This window comes from Salmo trutta, unplaced genomic scaffold (genome assembly GCF_901001165.1).
Source record: "Salmo trutta unplaced genomic scaffold, fSalTru1.1, whole genome shotgun sequence".
In the NCBI taxonomy this organism is placed as follows: Eukaryota; Metazoa; Chordata; class Actinopteri; order Salmoniformes; family Salmonidae; genus Salmo; species Salmo trutta.
The window spans coordinates 525-15,000 of record NW_021823020.1 but is presented as its reverse complement, the minus strand read 5'-3'; the positions used below and the strand labels follow the sequence as shown (position 1 = coordinate 15,000).

Sequence of the window (14,476 nt, the reverse complement as noted above, 5' to 3'; positions counted from 1 at the left end):
GCTGTGTCCCCACGTCTCTTTCTTGCCCTCGTTGGCCTTGGAGCGGCGGCCTGCTGGTGATGCTGTGTGAGTCCAGGCCATTGGCCAGCTGGATGGGGCCGCTGTCGGCGTTGCACAGCGTGTCACTGCTGTGGCTGGAGCTCAGGATGTCACTGTCCACTGAGCTCGTGCTGCGGTCGTTGTTCACCTCAGAGTCCGAGCGCTCCTCCCCAGGGAACTGGGTTCCGGTCAGAGTAGGTCCCCCCGCCGGCCGCCCGGATCCGGTTCTCCAGCTCTCGGTTGTCGACTGCAACGGCAGCGGATACGGAGGAGTCTGGTTCCTGAGAGGGTGAGGGGGACTCGATGTGCTCGAAGTCGCGTGGTGTCTGAGCTCTTCTGGCTTGTCACTGGTGCTGGAGCCCTGCTGCTGCTGGAGGGACAGGTTCTTCAGCTTCTCTGTGCTCTCCTCCAGGATGGCCTCTACAGAATTCCTGTTGCCCTTTGACCCCTCAGAGCACTCCTCAGTGTCGCCGCAAACTTTTGGGCAAATAGTTCTGTTGGTGCCGGGGGATTGCACAGGCAGTGAAACAAACAGGCGGATTGTGTTCCCATGGCGATCCAGCAGTTTCCACAGAGGGGAATCAGTGAAGGTGCCTGGTGATCTGGGGATTCAGAGCTTTCCATCAAAAACCTAAGAGAAACCAGAGAAGGGACAAATTAGGTTTGTGTTACATCTTATTTATTTAACCAGGTAGGCAGTTGAGAAAGTTCTCATTTACAATTGCGACTGGCCAAGAAAAAGCAAACAGTTTGACAACATACAACAACAGAGTTACACATGGAGTAAAACAATATACAGTCCATAATACAGTAGAAAAATAAGTCTATGTACAATGTGAGCAAATGAGGTGGAGATAAGGGAGGGTAAAGGCAAAAAAAGTCCATGGTGGCAAAGTAAATACAATATAGCAGTAAAACACTGGAATGGTAGATTTGTAGTAGAAGAAAGTACAAAGTAGAAATAGAGATAATGGGGTGCAAAGGAGCAAAATAAAAGAAATACAGTAGGGGAAGGGGGAGTTGTTTGGGCTAAATTATAGATGGGCTATGTACAGGTGCAGTGATCTGTGAGCTGCTCTGACAGCTGGTGCTTAAAGCTAGTGAGGGAGATAAGTGTTTCCAGTTTCAGAGATTTTTGTAGTTCGTTCCAGTCATTGGCAGCAGAGAACTGGAAAGAGAGACGGCCAAAGGAGGAATTGGCTTTGGGGGTGACCAGAGACATATCTGCTGGAGCGCGTGCTACAGGTGGGTGCTGCTATGGTGACCAGTGAGCGGAGATAAGGGGGGACTTTACCTAGCAGGGTCTTGTAGATGACCTGGAGCCAGTGGGTTAGGTGACGATTATGAAGCGAAGGCCAGCCAACGAGAGCGTACAGGTCGCAGTGGTGGGTAGTATATGGGGCTTTGGTGACAAACGGATGGCACTGTGATAGACTGCATCCAGTTTGTTGAGTAGGGTATTGGAGGCTATTTTGTAAATGACATCGCCAAAGTCGAGGATCGGTAGGATGGTCAGTTTTACGAGGGTATGTTTGGCAGCATGAGTGAAGGATGCTTTGTTGCGAAATAGGAAGCCAATTCTTGATTAACTTTGGATTGGAGATGTTTGATGTGAGTCTGGAAAGGAGAGTTTACAGTCTAATCAGACCCTAGGTATTTGTAGTTGTCCACCTATTCTAAGTCAGAACCGTCCAGAGTAGTGATGCAGGACAGGCGGGCAGGTGCAGGCAGCGATCGGTTGAAGAGCATGCATTTAGTTTTACTTGTATTTAGGAGCAGTTGGAGGCCACGAAAGGAGAGTTGTATGGCATTGAAGCTCATTTGGGAGGGTTGTTAACACAGTGTCCAAAGAAGGGCCAGAAGTATACAGAATGGTGTCGTCTGCGTAGAGGTGGATCAGAGACTCACCAGCAGCAAGAGCGACATCATTGATGTATACAGGAGAAAAGAGTTGGCCCAAGAATTGAACCCCGTGGCCACCCCCATAGAGACTGCCAGAGGTCCGGACAACAGGCCCTCCGATTTGACACACTGAACTCTATCAGAGAAGTAGTTGGTGAACCAGGGCGATGCAATCATTAGAGAACCAAGGCTATTGGAGTCTGCCGATGAGGATGTGGTAATTGACAGAGTCGAAAGCATCTGAGATCAAAGCACTGCTGAAAAATGTTTACAGATACACAACATTAAACACAGCAGACCCAAGCTAGAAAGGACAATAATAAAGTAGAGTGCGACCTTGTTGCTCCTGAAGAAACCCTCTGCTTTCAGTGTCTTGTGGGCACGTAGACAAGCCGAATGTCATTATAGCAGCGCTCCAGAACGACACGCATGGTTTCGGCTGAGAGCTCTGTGGCCTGTCAACAACAATACACACACAGCAGAGAGATACTTCACCACAGATCCCAAAACAAATACTGGCAGATTTTATGGTCTTACAAGTGTAGACTGTATCAGGCTGGATTAGATAGAAAGGAGAATTAAAGAAGAGTGTCTGAACTAACTTACCTGTGCAATGAGCTGCTTGAACTCAGTGATGACTGTTTAGATAGGCCCTGATGCTGACGGGAGGGGCGATAGTGTCAGTCTTCAGATCCACCACGTGAAACCTTCACCATCACCTCTACAGAGACACACACTAACCAGTCCACACAACTCATTTCGCAAAAGGCTAAAAGAGTTGCTATTATAGTATTATATTTAAGTATCGAATGCGTTTTACTCACCTCCAGGTTTGTAATGCTGGAAGACTTGTTTCTGGTCTGCGGGTCTCCAGCAGCAGGTCAAACATGTAGTAGAGACTTGACCACCGCCCAGCAGCAGCCCCATGGGGGTGTCGTTCCTCGCCCTCATACGAGCGCTCCAGGTACTCATGGAACTCATCGTACTTGACCAGGCGACAGCAGTCCAGCGGGACCACCCCATCCAGTTCCATGAGCTAGGGGGCAGAATGGGTGGCCAAAGACACACACAACAAACACATCCAATTGCTAATAGACACATAAGAAATGTTTTGAGCTTCTCTTGGCCATTGCAACCCCCCTTTTAATCTTAGAACTATGTCTATCCTTGGACCACTCTATTCTGACACCGACCGCTGGCTGGTATGCACTGCAGCTGCTGAGTGAGATTAGCTTTCAATGCTTTCCTCCGCGTTTAGCTTCCACTCTGACGTACCTTGTAGGCCATCTCTGTTGCCTCTCTGAGCGTCTTGTCCTTGTGCACTTCCAGCTTGTTCTCCATCAGCCATCATCTTCACCGGATGCATGCAGAACAGCTTGATCTGACAGAGAAATACAGATCAATTAACAACAATACAACCCCTGTGAAAATCAACAGAAGAACATTCAGTGAAATGACCGACACCGTTACCCATGGGAAAGTCCACAGGAGGAGGATGTACCTTGCAGGTATTGCGCTCGATCTCCCTCTGTCTTTTCTCCTGCTCCTCAGACTCCTTCTCCCTCTGGACCAGATGCTTTATGTGCTCAGGGAAGTCATCACAATCCAGATACTCTGCAGTGGTAACAACACGGCCCATCAGTCAAGAGGTCACCATAACTAACTGGGGGTCCAAGTCATTGAGAGAGACTAGGAAAGTAAAACCTACTAGGATTGTTATACCACATATTTAACTTTACACAGTTTAACAGTCATTTTAGACATTTAAAAGCAAACGTGATATGAACTGACTTTATTTAATACGTTTCCCTTACTTGCATTCCTTGAGGGGTCTTTCAACCTATAAATCAGCATATACGCATTCGTAGAGCTGTCGAACAGAAAAACATCTTATTAAATGCAAATGGAGAAAAGGAAAATGAGTAGCCAACTAGAGTTCCATCTTCTTTCCAAACACATGAAAGAACAGTGCATTATGTAAAAGCTCAGTTATCAACAGGGCTTTGTCCTAGCCTGAATAACCATCCTCTTGTTTTTCTCCCAGGGAGACGTCAATAAAATGTAGGACTCTAAGTAAAAAAGCCCTGGTTCATCCTCATTAAAGCTTCCTCTGGTATTGAACGTTGCAGTGTGTGAAGTGAACAGATGCTGGTAATTTCTGGCCATGTAGGCATGCATTAGTAGGTACATACAATGAGATTGTGAGAGGGGAGAGCCAGGCATGGGAGTGAGATGTATTCAGGGACATATTGATTTCAGATCAATCCAGAGATTGACAGAGACAGAGCTCCACTGACCTGGCAAAGGCACTGGAGTAATAGCCTCTGCTCCCTGAGGACCCTCCATACGTTTTCCTAATGTCTTCCTGGGTGATCTATATAAGGACACACACAGGACAACCACCATTGTGTTTCTGACTGTCAATAGAATGTTACAATGACAGGCGTCAATTTATTAAGTCTATTTAAAACGTAGGTCGAGGAGTTTTCTTGATGCAACCTGTGTCGAGTTGTTTTGTCTAGTATTACATGCATAGTAAACATAAGTTATTTGAAGACTGAGAATAACCTTGCTGACGTGCTGGTCGTTGAAACTGTACCACTGGCCATCGCTGAAGGATTTAATGCAGGCATAATAGTGGCCACCTGCAGCGCTGCCCGAATGGACCATAACCGAGAACAGCTCAAAGGTCAATGAACTCTGGAGACGAGACAGGGGCAGGAGAGAATTAGCTAACAATTAAATCTAATGACAGCAGATTGCACTACATGCAAACAGACCCGGATGGGCTACAAGACACAGGGAGTACGGGTGCTAGAGTGTAAGGACGGTTTGTGTGGTATTACATACAGTGTTGAGGCTGGGTACCTTTGGCTTCAGGACCCTCTCAGTACTGCTGGGCTGTCCAGGCAGATGCCCTCGTCAACACCGTCGTCCGCCGAGAAGTCGTTGCTCATCTGGTCACTGTGGCAACTGCCTTCATTCTCTGCCCCGCTGTCAGTGCAGCTCTCCGTTTGAGGAGATGCGGCATTGATCAAAAACAAAGAACGGGATAGAAAGAGAGAGAAAGTAGACAGAGTTCAGGTATCAGTTACACTCATGAATTAATGATGACATTGAAATGACTAATACATGAAACATAATCGAAAATCTAAATTTGAGTGGACCTGAAGGCCTGGCACCATTCCACCCCCCCCGGGCCTGATAGCATTATTCTATCTAGAGTATAAAACACAGGTGTCTCACCTCGTCCTCCACGTCGATGAAAGGACCCATGTCCAGCTCCTCAGGGAAGGACATGCGATCGTTGAGTTTGATGCGGTGCATAGTGGTGTAGTCAAAGTCAAAACGCTTCAGCTGCAAAGTCAACAGGTAGGGAAAGTGCAGAAACCTCAGCCCCTGTGGAGGGAGGGCAAAGGGCATGGGTCAGAACACAAATGGCTAGACCAGTGACAACCTTCACTCAACATCCCCCCCAATCAGTTCTCCCTGACCCAAAGGGAAGTGTGGTCTTAACATCAACAAGATCACTAGTCTGTGTACTCACCTTACGGGCGTCACATTTTTTCTTGCAGCGCTCACAGAAATACTGGTTGACCCCGTCCAGAGTCTCTGGCTGGACGAAGGCCTGCAGAGCCTCCTCCTGTTTCAGTGAGTCAGAAAGGCACTGTATCAGTAATAACACTCTGACCACATGTACATCACATTATACTGTCTTACTAAAAAGTCTTAGGAAAATGCAGGAGCATACAGCAGGGTCTGGACTTCAGTGTCTGCGTGGTGAACACATAAATGACCCTCATAGCTTTGATCTCTTCACACACTTGGATTAATACTTATATAGTCATGAAGAAGGGTAGAGATATAAGAGATGGCGGCAGAGAGACACGCACCACGCTGCTATAAGCCTGGCTGGCCCCAAAGGGTCTGATGACCAGAGGGATGTCCAGGTAAGTGTCGATCCTCCGCTCTCATAGCACACTCCAGACAGCGCACATAGTCCTTCAGCTTCCCCTGGTACAGCTGGTTAATCAGGTCAGCCTGAGGGGGGACACAACACCGGGGAGTCAGGCCCGAGCAGTCAAACACACACGTATCTCTCAGAACTCTGAAACATGCTCTTCACTGCTCTCACTGTACCTACTACTCACACAACCTCAACTCTATGCCAGCTCAATAATAACGTAAACTCCCCAAAGACAATGACTTGGGTCCTCTCCAAGAGTCAACACATTTCAATAAATATGTGACTGCAACAGCAGGCCCATTGACTGCGTAAGACCCTATTTAACAGGTAGAGACTAATTGGTCCAAGTGCTGGATGTTAATGGAAAACTGGAGATTAGCCGTGGGGTCCCGCAGGGGAGCGTCCTTGTTCCACTGCTCTTCCTACCGTACATTGACGATGTGAAATCAGCCTGCTTTTGTAAATTGTTTTTGTATGCGGATGACTCTGCTCAATTGGTGTCCCAAAAGAACAAAGCCTCAGTAGAAGAGCTCCTTAGTGCAGAGTTATCCAATTACTAAATGGCTTTCAGACAAACTTTCTATGCATCTTAGAAAAACAGAATCCATCTTATTTGGTTCCAGAGTGTAACGCTTGCAAGGTTCCCTGGTTTTAGTCAAAGTGGACAAATCAGAGGTTACACCAAAAACATCAAATTCACACCCAAGGTGATAGGTACCAGACCTGTGAGATGTTTAACAAAAATAAACCCCAAAATGTAATTCTTAGCCAGACCTCAAAATGGCTTGATATTGACACCCTGAAGAGTCTGGCAGGAAAGCTAGTTCAGTGTCACTGATGATGTGTGCTCATCATGGTTCACCAGTAGCCACAAACATCTAAACAACAATTTAGGACTTAACTTCTGATTCTAAAGAATAAGCCACAGACCAGCTGAAACAAGCTTGTTCGAATTTTTTTTAACTCTACCGGCCCTCGTACTCATCTGGAGGTCCAGCATTTTAAGCAGCTAGGCTGGGTGTGTGTGTAAAAATGACTTGTATTAATTGAACTTGGTATGGTAAGGTCCACAGAATTACCACTGACTCAGTCCTCACGTACCTATCCAATTGTTTATTTTGTTAGAGATGCCCACCACCTGTGCCAGAGGTTCAAATAATCACCTTTTTAAATATAAGAGTATATCTGGTAAGAACCCTTTTTTATATTCCGGCACAGTTGAGTGGAACTACACAGCAAGAATAACACCAAATAAAATGTCAAAAGTTGGCTAATGATTTAAAAGTAGAAAACATTTTAATGTCTGTATATCTAGAATGTTTCTATGTAACTGTATCTACCCTGAGTGTACAAAACATTAAGAACATCTGCTCTTTCCGACCAGGAAAAGCTATGATCCCTTATTGATGTCACTTGTGAAATCCACTTCTTCAAAATCAGTGTCGATGAAGGGAGGAGACAGGTAAAAGAAGGATTTTTAAGCCTTGAGACATGGACTGTGTGTGTGTGCACCATTCAGAGGGTGTATAGGCAAGACAATAAATGTAAGTGCCGTTGAATGAGGTATGGTACTAGGTGCACAGATTTATGTCAAGAACTGCAATGCTGCTGGGTTTTTCACAATCAAGTTTCTCATGTGTATCAAGAATGGTCCCACCCAAAGGACAGCCAGCCAACTTGACAACTGTGGGAAGCATTGGAGTCAACATGGGCCAGCATCCCTGTGGAATGATTTTGACAACTTGTAGAGTCCATGACCTGATGAATTGAGGCTGTTCTGAGGGTAAAAGGGGGTGCAACTCAATATTAGGAAGGCTTTCTTAATGTTCTGTACACTCAGTGTATGTCAACAAACCCCCCAAAAAATAGGGACCACAGAAATAAATCGGACTTTATTGCAATCCCGATCACGTTTTATGTATGCATATAATATGTAATTTGTTAAATGACAAATAAAATCAAACAAACAGGTGATGAAAACAATAATAGAAGTTCAATAAGTACCGTAAGTGGAGAAAACTGCTGCTGGGGACACAAATATAGCAAAAATCAAAATGGGACTTTGATTAACCACAATGAATGCAGAGCATTCTTTACAAATACAGCTAAACGCAGGCGCGCACGTGCACGAGCCTAGTGCTTCTATCCACAGTGAATTAAGAGTATACGGTTTATACCAAACTCCTGAGATCAGAAAAAGCTAACCCTCAGCCTTACTGGCACTTTCTCCCTTCCCACAGAAGGCCCTTTGATCTGGGCCTGTGGGAGGCCCCTCAGTGGCTCCTGGATTAGGGTTTAGACAAGTGGCAGGGTTCACTTTTCTTTCATACCTGCTCTGTCTGCTTCCATTTCTGCTCCAGGGCATCAAACATGACCCTACACAGCTCCTGGACGTCATGCTGCTGCCAGGCTGAAAACACAGATACGCAGACACCACAGAAGAGAAACACACAGACCAGTTAAGACACAGTGAACTGTGTGACAAAACAAACAGTACCCCTTCCCCCCACACTTCCAGTTCTTTTAGCAAAACATCAGAAGAGGTTGAGCCTGGGCTCCTCCTGGTTACGGGGAGGCTGCCTGGCGGCGGGGGGGGGGGGGGGGGGGGGGGGGGGGGGGGGGGGGGGGGGGGGGGGGGGGGGGGGGGGGGGGGGGGGGGGGGGGGGGGGGGGGGGGGGGCCGGGGGGGGGGTTGTCTAGAAGTAGCAGTGTGACAGCCCACCTTCGCTGCTGTCCCAGCCGAAGCTGCGGGTCACGTCGGTGTCTCGATGGCCCTCTTCTTACTTGTCTGCAGCACAGCAAACAACACCTCTGTAGCTGGTAAGGGATGCTGGTGACCGGTGTCTTCCTCCGACTCCTCAAATTCCCAGCTGGAGAGAACAGTGGACAAGTAGAATAGAATAGTTTTTAGGACAACACTCCTCTCATTAAATACAGTTGTTTAGTAAAACAATACAAGAGCTTCATGAGAACAGGTACTTACTTGTACAGTGCATTTCTGAACTCCGGGGTCATAAACAGAGTTTGTAGAAGGCTGTTCAAATAGCAGGTCATGGCCTGGTTCACCAAACCCACATATCCTGCAGAGGGGGAGAAAGACATGAAATCTAATTTTATTTGTCACATGCACCAAATACAACAGGTGTAGACCTTACAGTGGAATGCTGACTTACCCAACAATGCAGATAAGTAAAAAAAAAATAAAAAATAACAATAGCGAGGCTATATACAGGGGGTACTGGTACAGAGTCAATGTGCAGGGGCTATGGTTAGTCGAGGTAATATGTACATTTAGGTAGAGTTAGTGACTGTGCATAGATAAACAGCGTAGCGTAAGGGGGGGGGGGCAAATGCAAATAGTCTGGGTAGCCATTTGATTAGCTATTCAGGAGTCTTATGGCTTGGGGGAAGAAGCTGTTAAGTCTTTTCGACCTAGACTTGGCGCTCCGGTACCACTTGCGGTAGCAGAGAGAACAGTCTATGACTAGGGTGGCTGGAGTCTGACCATTTTTAGGGCCTTCCTCTGACACCGCCTAGTATAGAGGTCCTGGATGGCAGGAAGCTTGGCCCCAGTGATATACTGGGCCGTACGCACTACCCTCTGTAGTGCTTTCCGGTCGGAGACAAGCAGTTGCCATTCCAGGCAGTGATGCAACCAGTCTGGATGCTCTCCATGGTGCAGCTGTAGAACCTTTTGAGGATCTGAGGACCCATGCCAAATCCTTAGCTTAGTGATGAGCTTTGAGGGCACTATGGTGTTGAACGCTGAGCTGTACTCAATTAATAGCATCAATTAATCAAATTGGAGTGGGTCTAGGGTTTCTGGGATAATAGTGTTGATGTGAGCCATGACCAGCCTTTCAAAGCACTTCATGGCTACAGACGTGAGTGCTACGGGTCGGTAATCATTTAGGCAGGTTACCTTAGTGTTCTTGGGCACAGGGACTATGGTGGTCTGCTTGAAACATGTTGGTATTACAGACTCAATCAGAGAGACGTTGAAAATGTCAGTAAGGCACTTGCCAGTTGGTCAGCGCCTGCTCAGAGTACACATCCTGGTAATCTGTCTGGCCCTGCAGCCTTGTGAATGTTGACCTGTTTGAAGGTCTTACATCAGCTACGGAGAGCGTGATCACAGTCTTCCGGAACAGCTGATGCTCTCATGCATATTTCAGTGTTACTTGTCTCGAAGCGAGCATAGAAGTAATTTAGCTCATCTGGTAGGCTTGTGTCACTGGGTAGCTAGCGGCTGTGCTTCCTTTTGTAGTCTAATAGTTTGCAAGCCCTGCCACATCCGACGAGCGTCGGAGCCAGTGTTACGATTCAATCTTAGTCCTGAATTGACGCTTTGATGGTTCGTCGGAGGGCATAGCGGGATTTCTTATAAGCTTCCAGGTTATAGTCCCACTCCTTGATAGCAGCACCTCTACCCTTTAGCTCAGTGCAGATTTTGCCTGTAATCAATGGCAGTCACTGTAGGGACGACGTCGGCGATGCACTTATTGATGAAGCCAGTGACTGATGTGGTGTACTCCTCAATGCCATCGGAAGAATCCTGGAACATATTCCAGTCTGTGCTAGCAAAACAGTCCTGTAGCTTAGCATCTGCTTCATGAAGTGAGCGGTCAGGGGGGGTTACGTAAAAGGAAGTGAGGTCAAGTCTATGCTGTTGACAGAGGGTGTACCTGTGTCAACTTGTTGAGTATGGAGGAGTAGGAGTAGCTGGGGCTGCTGCAGTCGCTGCTGCAGCCCACCGTGCCGTCTCTGGGCAGTGGACCGATGAAGCGCTCCTGGGAGCTGTCATCCAGACCACTGCTGCCCGCTGTCCCCGACTCATCCTACACAGAGGAGAATTAAGCTTCAGCTTATAGGTACCACTAGTCTACCAAGAACGAACTGCATGTCAATCCCTCCTCCAGGGGAATGACCTAGGCATGCTGGTATTCATATAAACCATTAACTCTTATTTTTATCTTCCCCACTCACTCACCGACGCAATCTGAGGCTGTTCTCCGTCCTTGTCTGTGAGCTGGAGGAAGTTCCTCTTCCCGGGCTCGAACCCAGACTCAGTGAGGGACATCTCACTGCTGGGATCCAGCGACCCCTAGGGAGAACAGAAAAAGAAAAAAACACCCTTCAGTTTGGACAGGCAGGTCTGAGCATGAGAAAATAAATTGCAGACCTAAACAAATAAAACTTGGATTTGAGATTGAAAAATCTCAGTAGTTCCCCACAATACAACCTAATTAAACCCACATAATCAACCTGTCAAATCCCATTGGTTCCCATTGAATTCAGAAGGAGAATCCTCCCCATGTTGATCAGTCAAAAGATAAGCTTTTAGGACCAGCTGGTGGAGCATGCTATGAAGAAGCAGCAGTATTTACTCCTGTAATGTTGGCTGGAGGAGAGGGAGGAGAGGGGGGGGGTAGCCAGCAGTGGAAATAGAGCTTAATCCACTGACCTACTCATGAGATAACTCCAGCCTCAGATTACTTCAGGGACAGGAAAGAAAGACTGGCGTACATTCAAACAAAGCCATTTACACCCTATGGGGAGGATCCAATAGCACCATTTCAAGCCTTTGGTCAGTGAGTGCAGCTCAGTAGAACAGCTGACGTACAGAAGACAGTGTAGCCATGTGTGGAGGAGGAGCAAACAGACATGTTGGAGGAGTTTGGTCTATGTAAGCCCCCCCCTCAACCAGGATCCAATGAAGGGACCTGGGATCATAACGTTATCTTAGGACACAGACTCACCATGTCCCCGGTCTTGCCCCATGCCAGGTCAAAGGTGCCGTTCACATAGCTCGCCTTGTGGGCCACATCCTCAAAGAGTTTGGAGAGGGTAGTGGAGGCTGGCAGGTTGAGGGTGAGCCTCTCGTTGACCGTCTTAGCATTGGTAGTGTCCTGGACTATGCACAGCACTCTGGGCTCCTCTGCCGCATTCTCTATCTGTAGGATACAGGACACATACAAACACCTTGAGCGCAGATCACACCATTCAGTTTTCTACTTCATGACAAAATATTAAAATAAAACGTTATCAGCAGCTTATTTGCATGCACTCAGGGAGGCGAGCGATTTTACTACAGTGAGTAGTTAGGGCATTCTCATACTCACACATGAATGTCATAACAGGCGAACGAACAGACAAGAATCTAGAGGAGACGGGTGGTGCAATGCTGGATTACTATTATATGACCTACGGTGTGGACCTTAAGTTGCATTATGTTCTTGGAAGATGCAGATTAAAATAGTAGCCCAAACCTAGAGAGGGAGACACATTACAGAGACTGGAACAGAGCCATGCCACCAAACTATCAGACAGTGCCCAAATTTCTCAATAAGGAATGTCTCTTCAGTAAGGAAACTGAAGAAAAAAAATCTGGTTAAGTAACTCATCAAGGGACGGGATGACAGTATTCTAGTGATCAAAAACCATAACATGCAATCATAGATCAAGATGAGCCTCATGCATACATTTAATCTATAGGGCTAGTCTGGTTTACAATCTGCGTGTCTAGTGAGAGCCTCACACCATCGCACACTATAGACCTTCATTGTTTCTATTCAGTCTGGCTTTGTCCATGTTATTTAGTAAATTATGCGTTAGTTATTCAGCAAATGTAGTGAAGCCAACATTTGTTATGATTACAATGTCTACTACAGTGTATCAGACCATTTTCCCAAAGCAGGCCTTCCAGCAATGATGCAAGAGAAACCTGTCCAAGACATAGTGGTGTTTGTGTGACTACATGAGCCCAAAACTGTTCCAGTGAGGCTTGAGCAATAACACTAGCTTAAAAAGGTCTATCGGCACCATTACATGGTCAGTGCTTATTGTGACCTTTAATTGTCCACAATTCTAATCCATGTGTGTGGTGTGTTGGCATTTGTCAAATGTTTTCCTAATCCAAGAACCTTTTGTATTTTCCTAAAGGATTAAAATGGGTCATCCCAAAACTAAAATTCCTATGGTCAGTTTATTTAACCTACATGCATAGCCTGTGTGTCATGTTGGGCTGGTGTTACTGCCATTTTGGTTAATAAAACTGGCCCTCACTCAATCAGCCCTCTGTTCTAAGTTACTATTTTGTTATGGTCTATGTGACCAGCTGGTAGTAGGTTGGCTAAACATTCAGGACCGCAAATACCGGAGGCTCCATGCAGTTGACAGCAAACCCCACACAGTAAGCTGCACACAGTCACTCCAATCCACTAGCAGGGACTACCTGAGAAAACCTCTTCTTCATCTCATCAAAAATACTCTGCCTGCAACTCCAAACATACCCTAATGACACATGGGGAGGAGGGGTGAAAAACACATAAAAGATTAAAACAGTGCAAACAGCTGTTACCGAGAAGGGAAACAGTTACACAACATGCTAGAGTTTCTCTATGCATCCACAAGCAAGCTCAGACTAACTAATTGGGAATGGCACGCTTTCAATTCACTTCTAAAGAACACCAGTAATATACTGTAGGTATTATTAAAACCACAGACAAAACAAGTGACCATCCTAAAGTAACTATGTAAAGCTGGTGATCTTGGCAAAATCTGTCAGGCCGATGATACAAACAAGCCAACAGCCGAGATGTCAACACACGAGTGAATTATCAGATTAGGGGTATTTTTAATCACAGATAATGTTGCAAGGTGCTGACATGCAGCCGTAGGTGCTACAAAGCCCAGACAATCGCACTACACAGAACAGATATGAGAATCTAGGCTAACGTACAAACACAGTAGAATTATTACTTATCTAAAACCAAAGTTATTAGTCTGGATCTCTGTTAAATCATTGTTCCATTGAGGTGACACTGAAAAACCTCTTTCTGCCAACAGGGCAAATGACAGCAAACAAACACCCAGCATCATTAGGCCTACAGCAACCTAACTATTGATGAGCCTTCAGAGGGTAAGAGAACAACCTGGTCTATAGGCACTGGCTGGCAGAAAACCCTGAATTTCAGCAGAACTTCAGTCTCATTTTCAAGTCACTCCAGTCTAGAGGTCGACCGATTAATCGGAATGGCCGATTTCAGTTTATAACAAATCGGTAATCGGCATTTTGGTCACCGATTTGCCGAGATTTTTTTTTTTGACCTTTATTTAACTGGGCAAGTCAGTTAAGAACACATTCTTATTTTCAATGATGGCCTAGGAACGGTGGGTTAACTGCCTTGTTCAGGGGCAGAACGACAGATTTTTTACCTTGTCAGCTTGGGGATGCAACCTTACGGTTAACTAGTCCAACGCTCTAACCACCTGCTTTACGTTGCACTCCACGAGGAGCCTGCCTGTTACGCGAATGCAGTAAGAAGCCAAGGTAAGTTGCTAGCCAGCATTAAACTTATCTTATAAAAAAACAATCAATCATAACCACTAGTTAACTACACATGGTTGATGATATACTAGTTTATCTAGCCAGTCCTGCATTGCATATAATCGATGTGTTGCGCATAGCGGAAAAGGACTGTCTTTGCTCCGACGTGTACCTAACCATAAACATCGATGTCTTTCTTAAAATCAATACACAAGTATATATTTTTAAACCTGCATATTT

At 46.1% G+C, this 14,476-nt stretch overlaps 1 pseudogene; it reads right to left on the bottom strand.

Annotated features, from left to right (window-relative positions):
• LOC115188251 (ubiquitin carboxyl-terminal hydrolase 47-like) overlaps window positions 1–13,188 on the bottom strand; it is a 21,011-nt pseudogene extending 7,823 nt beyond the window's left edge.
• Window positions 13,189–14,476: the final 1,288 nt, after the last annotated feature.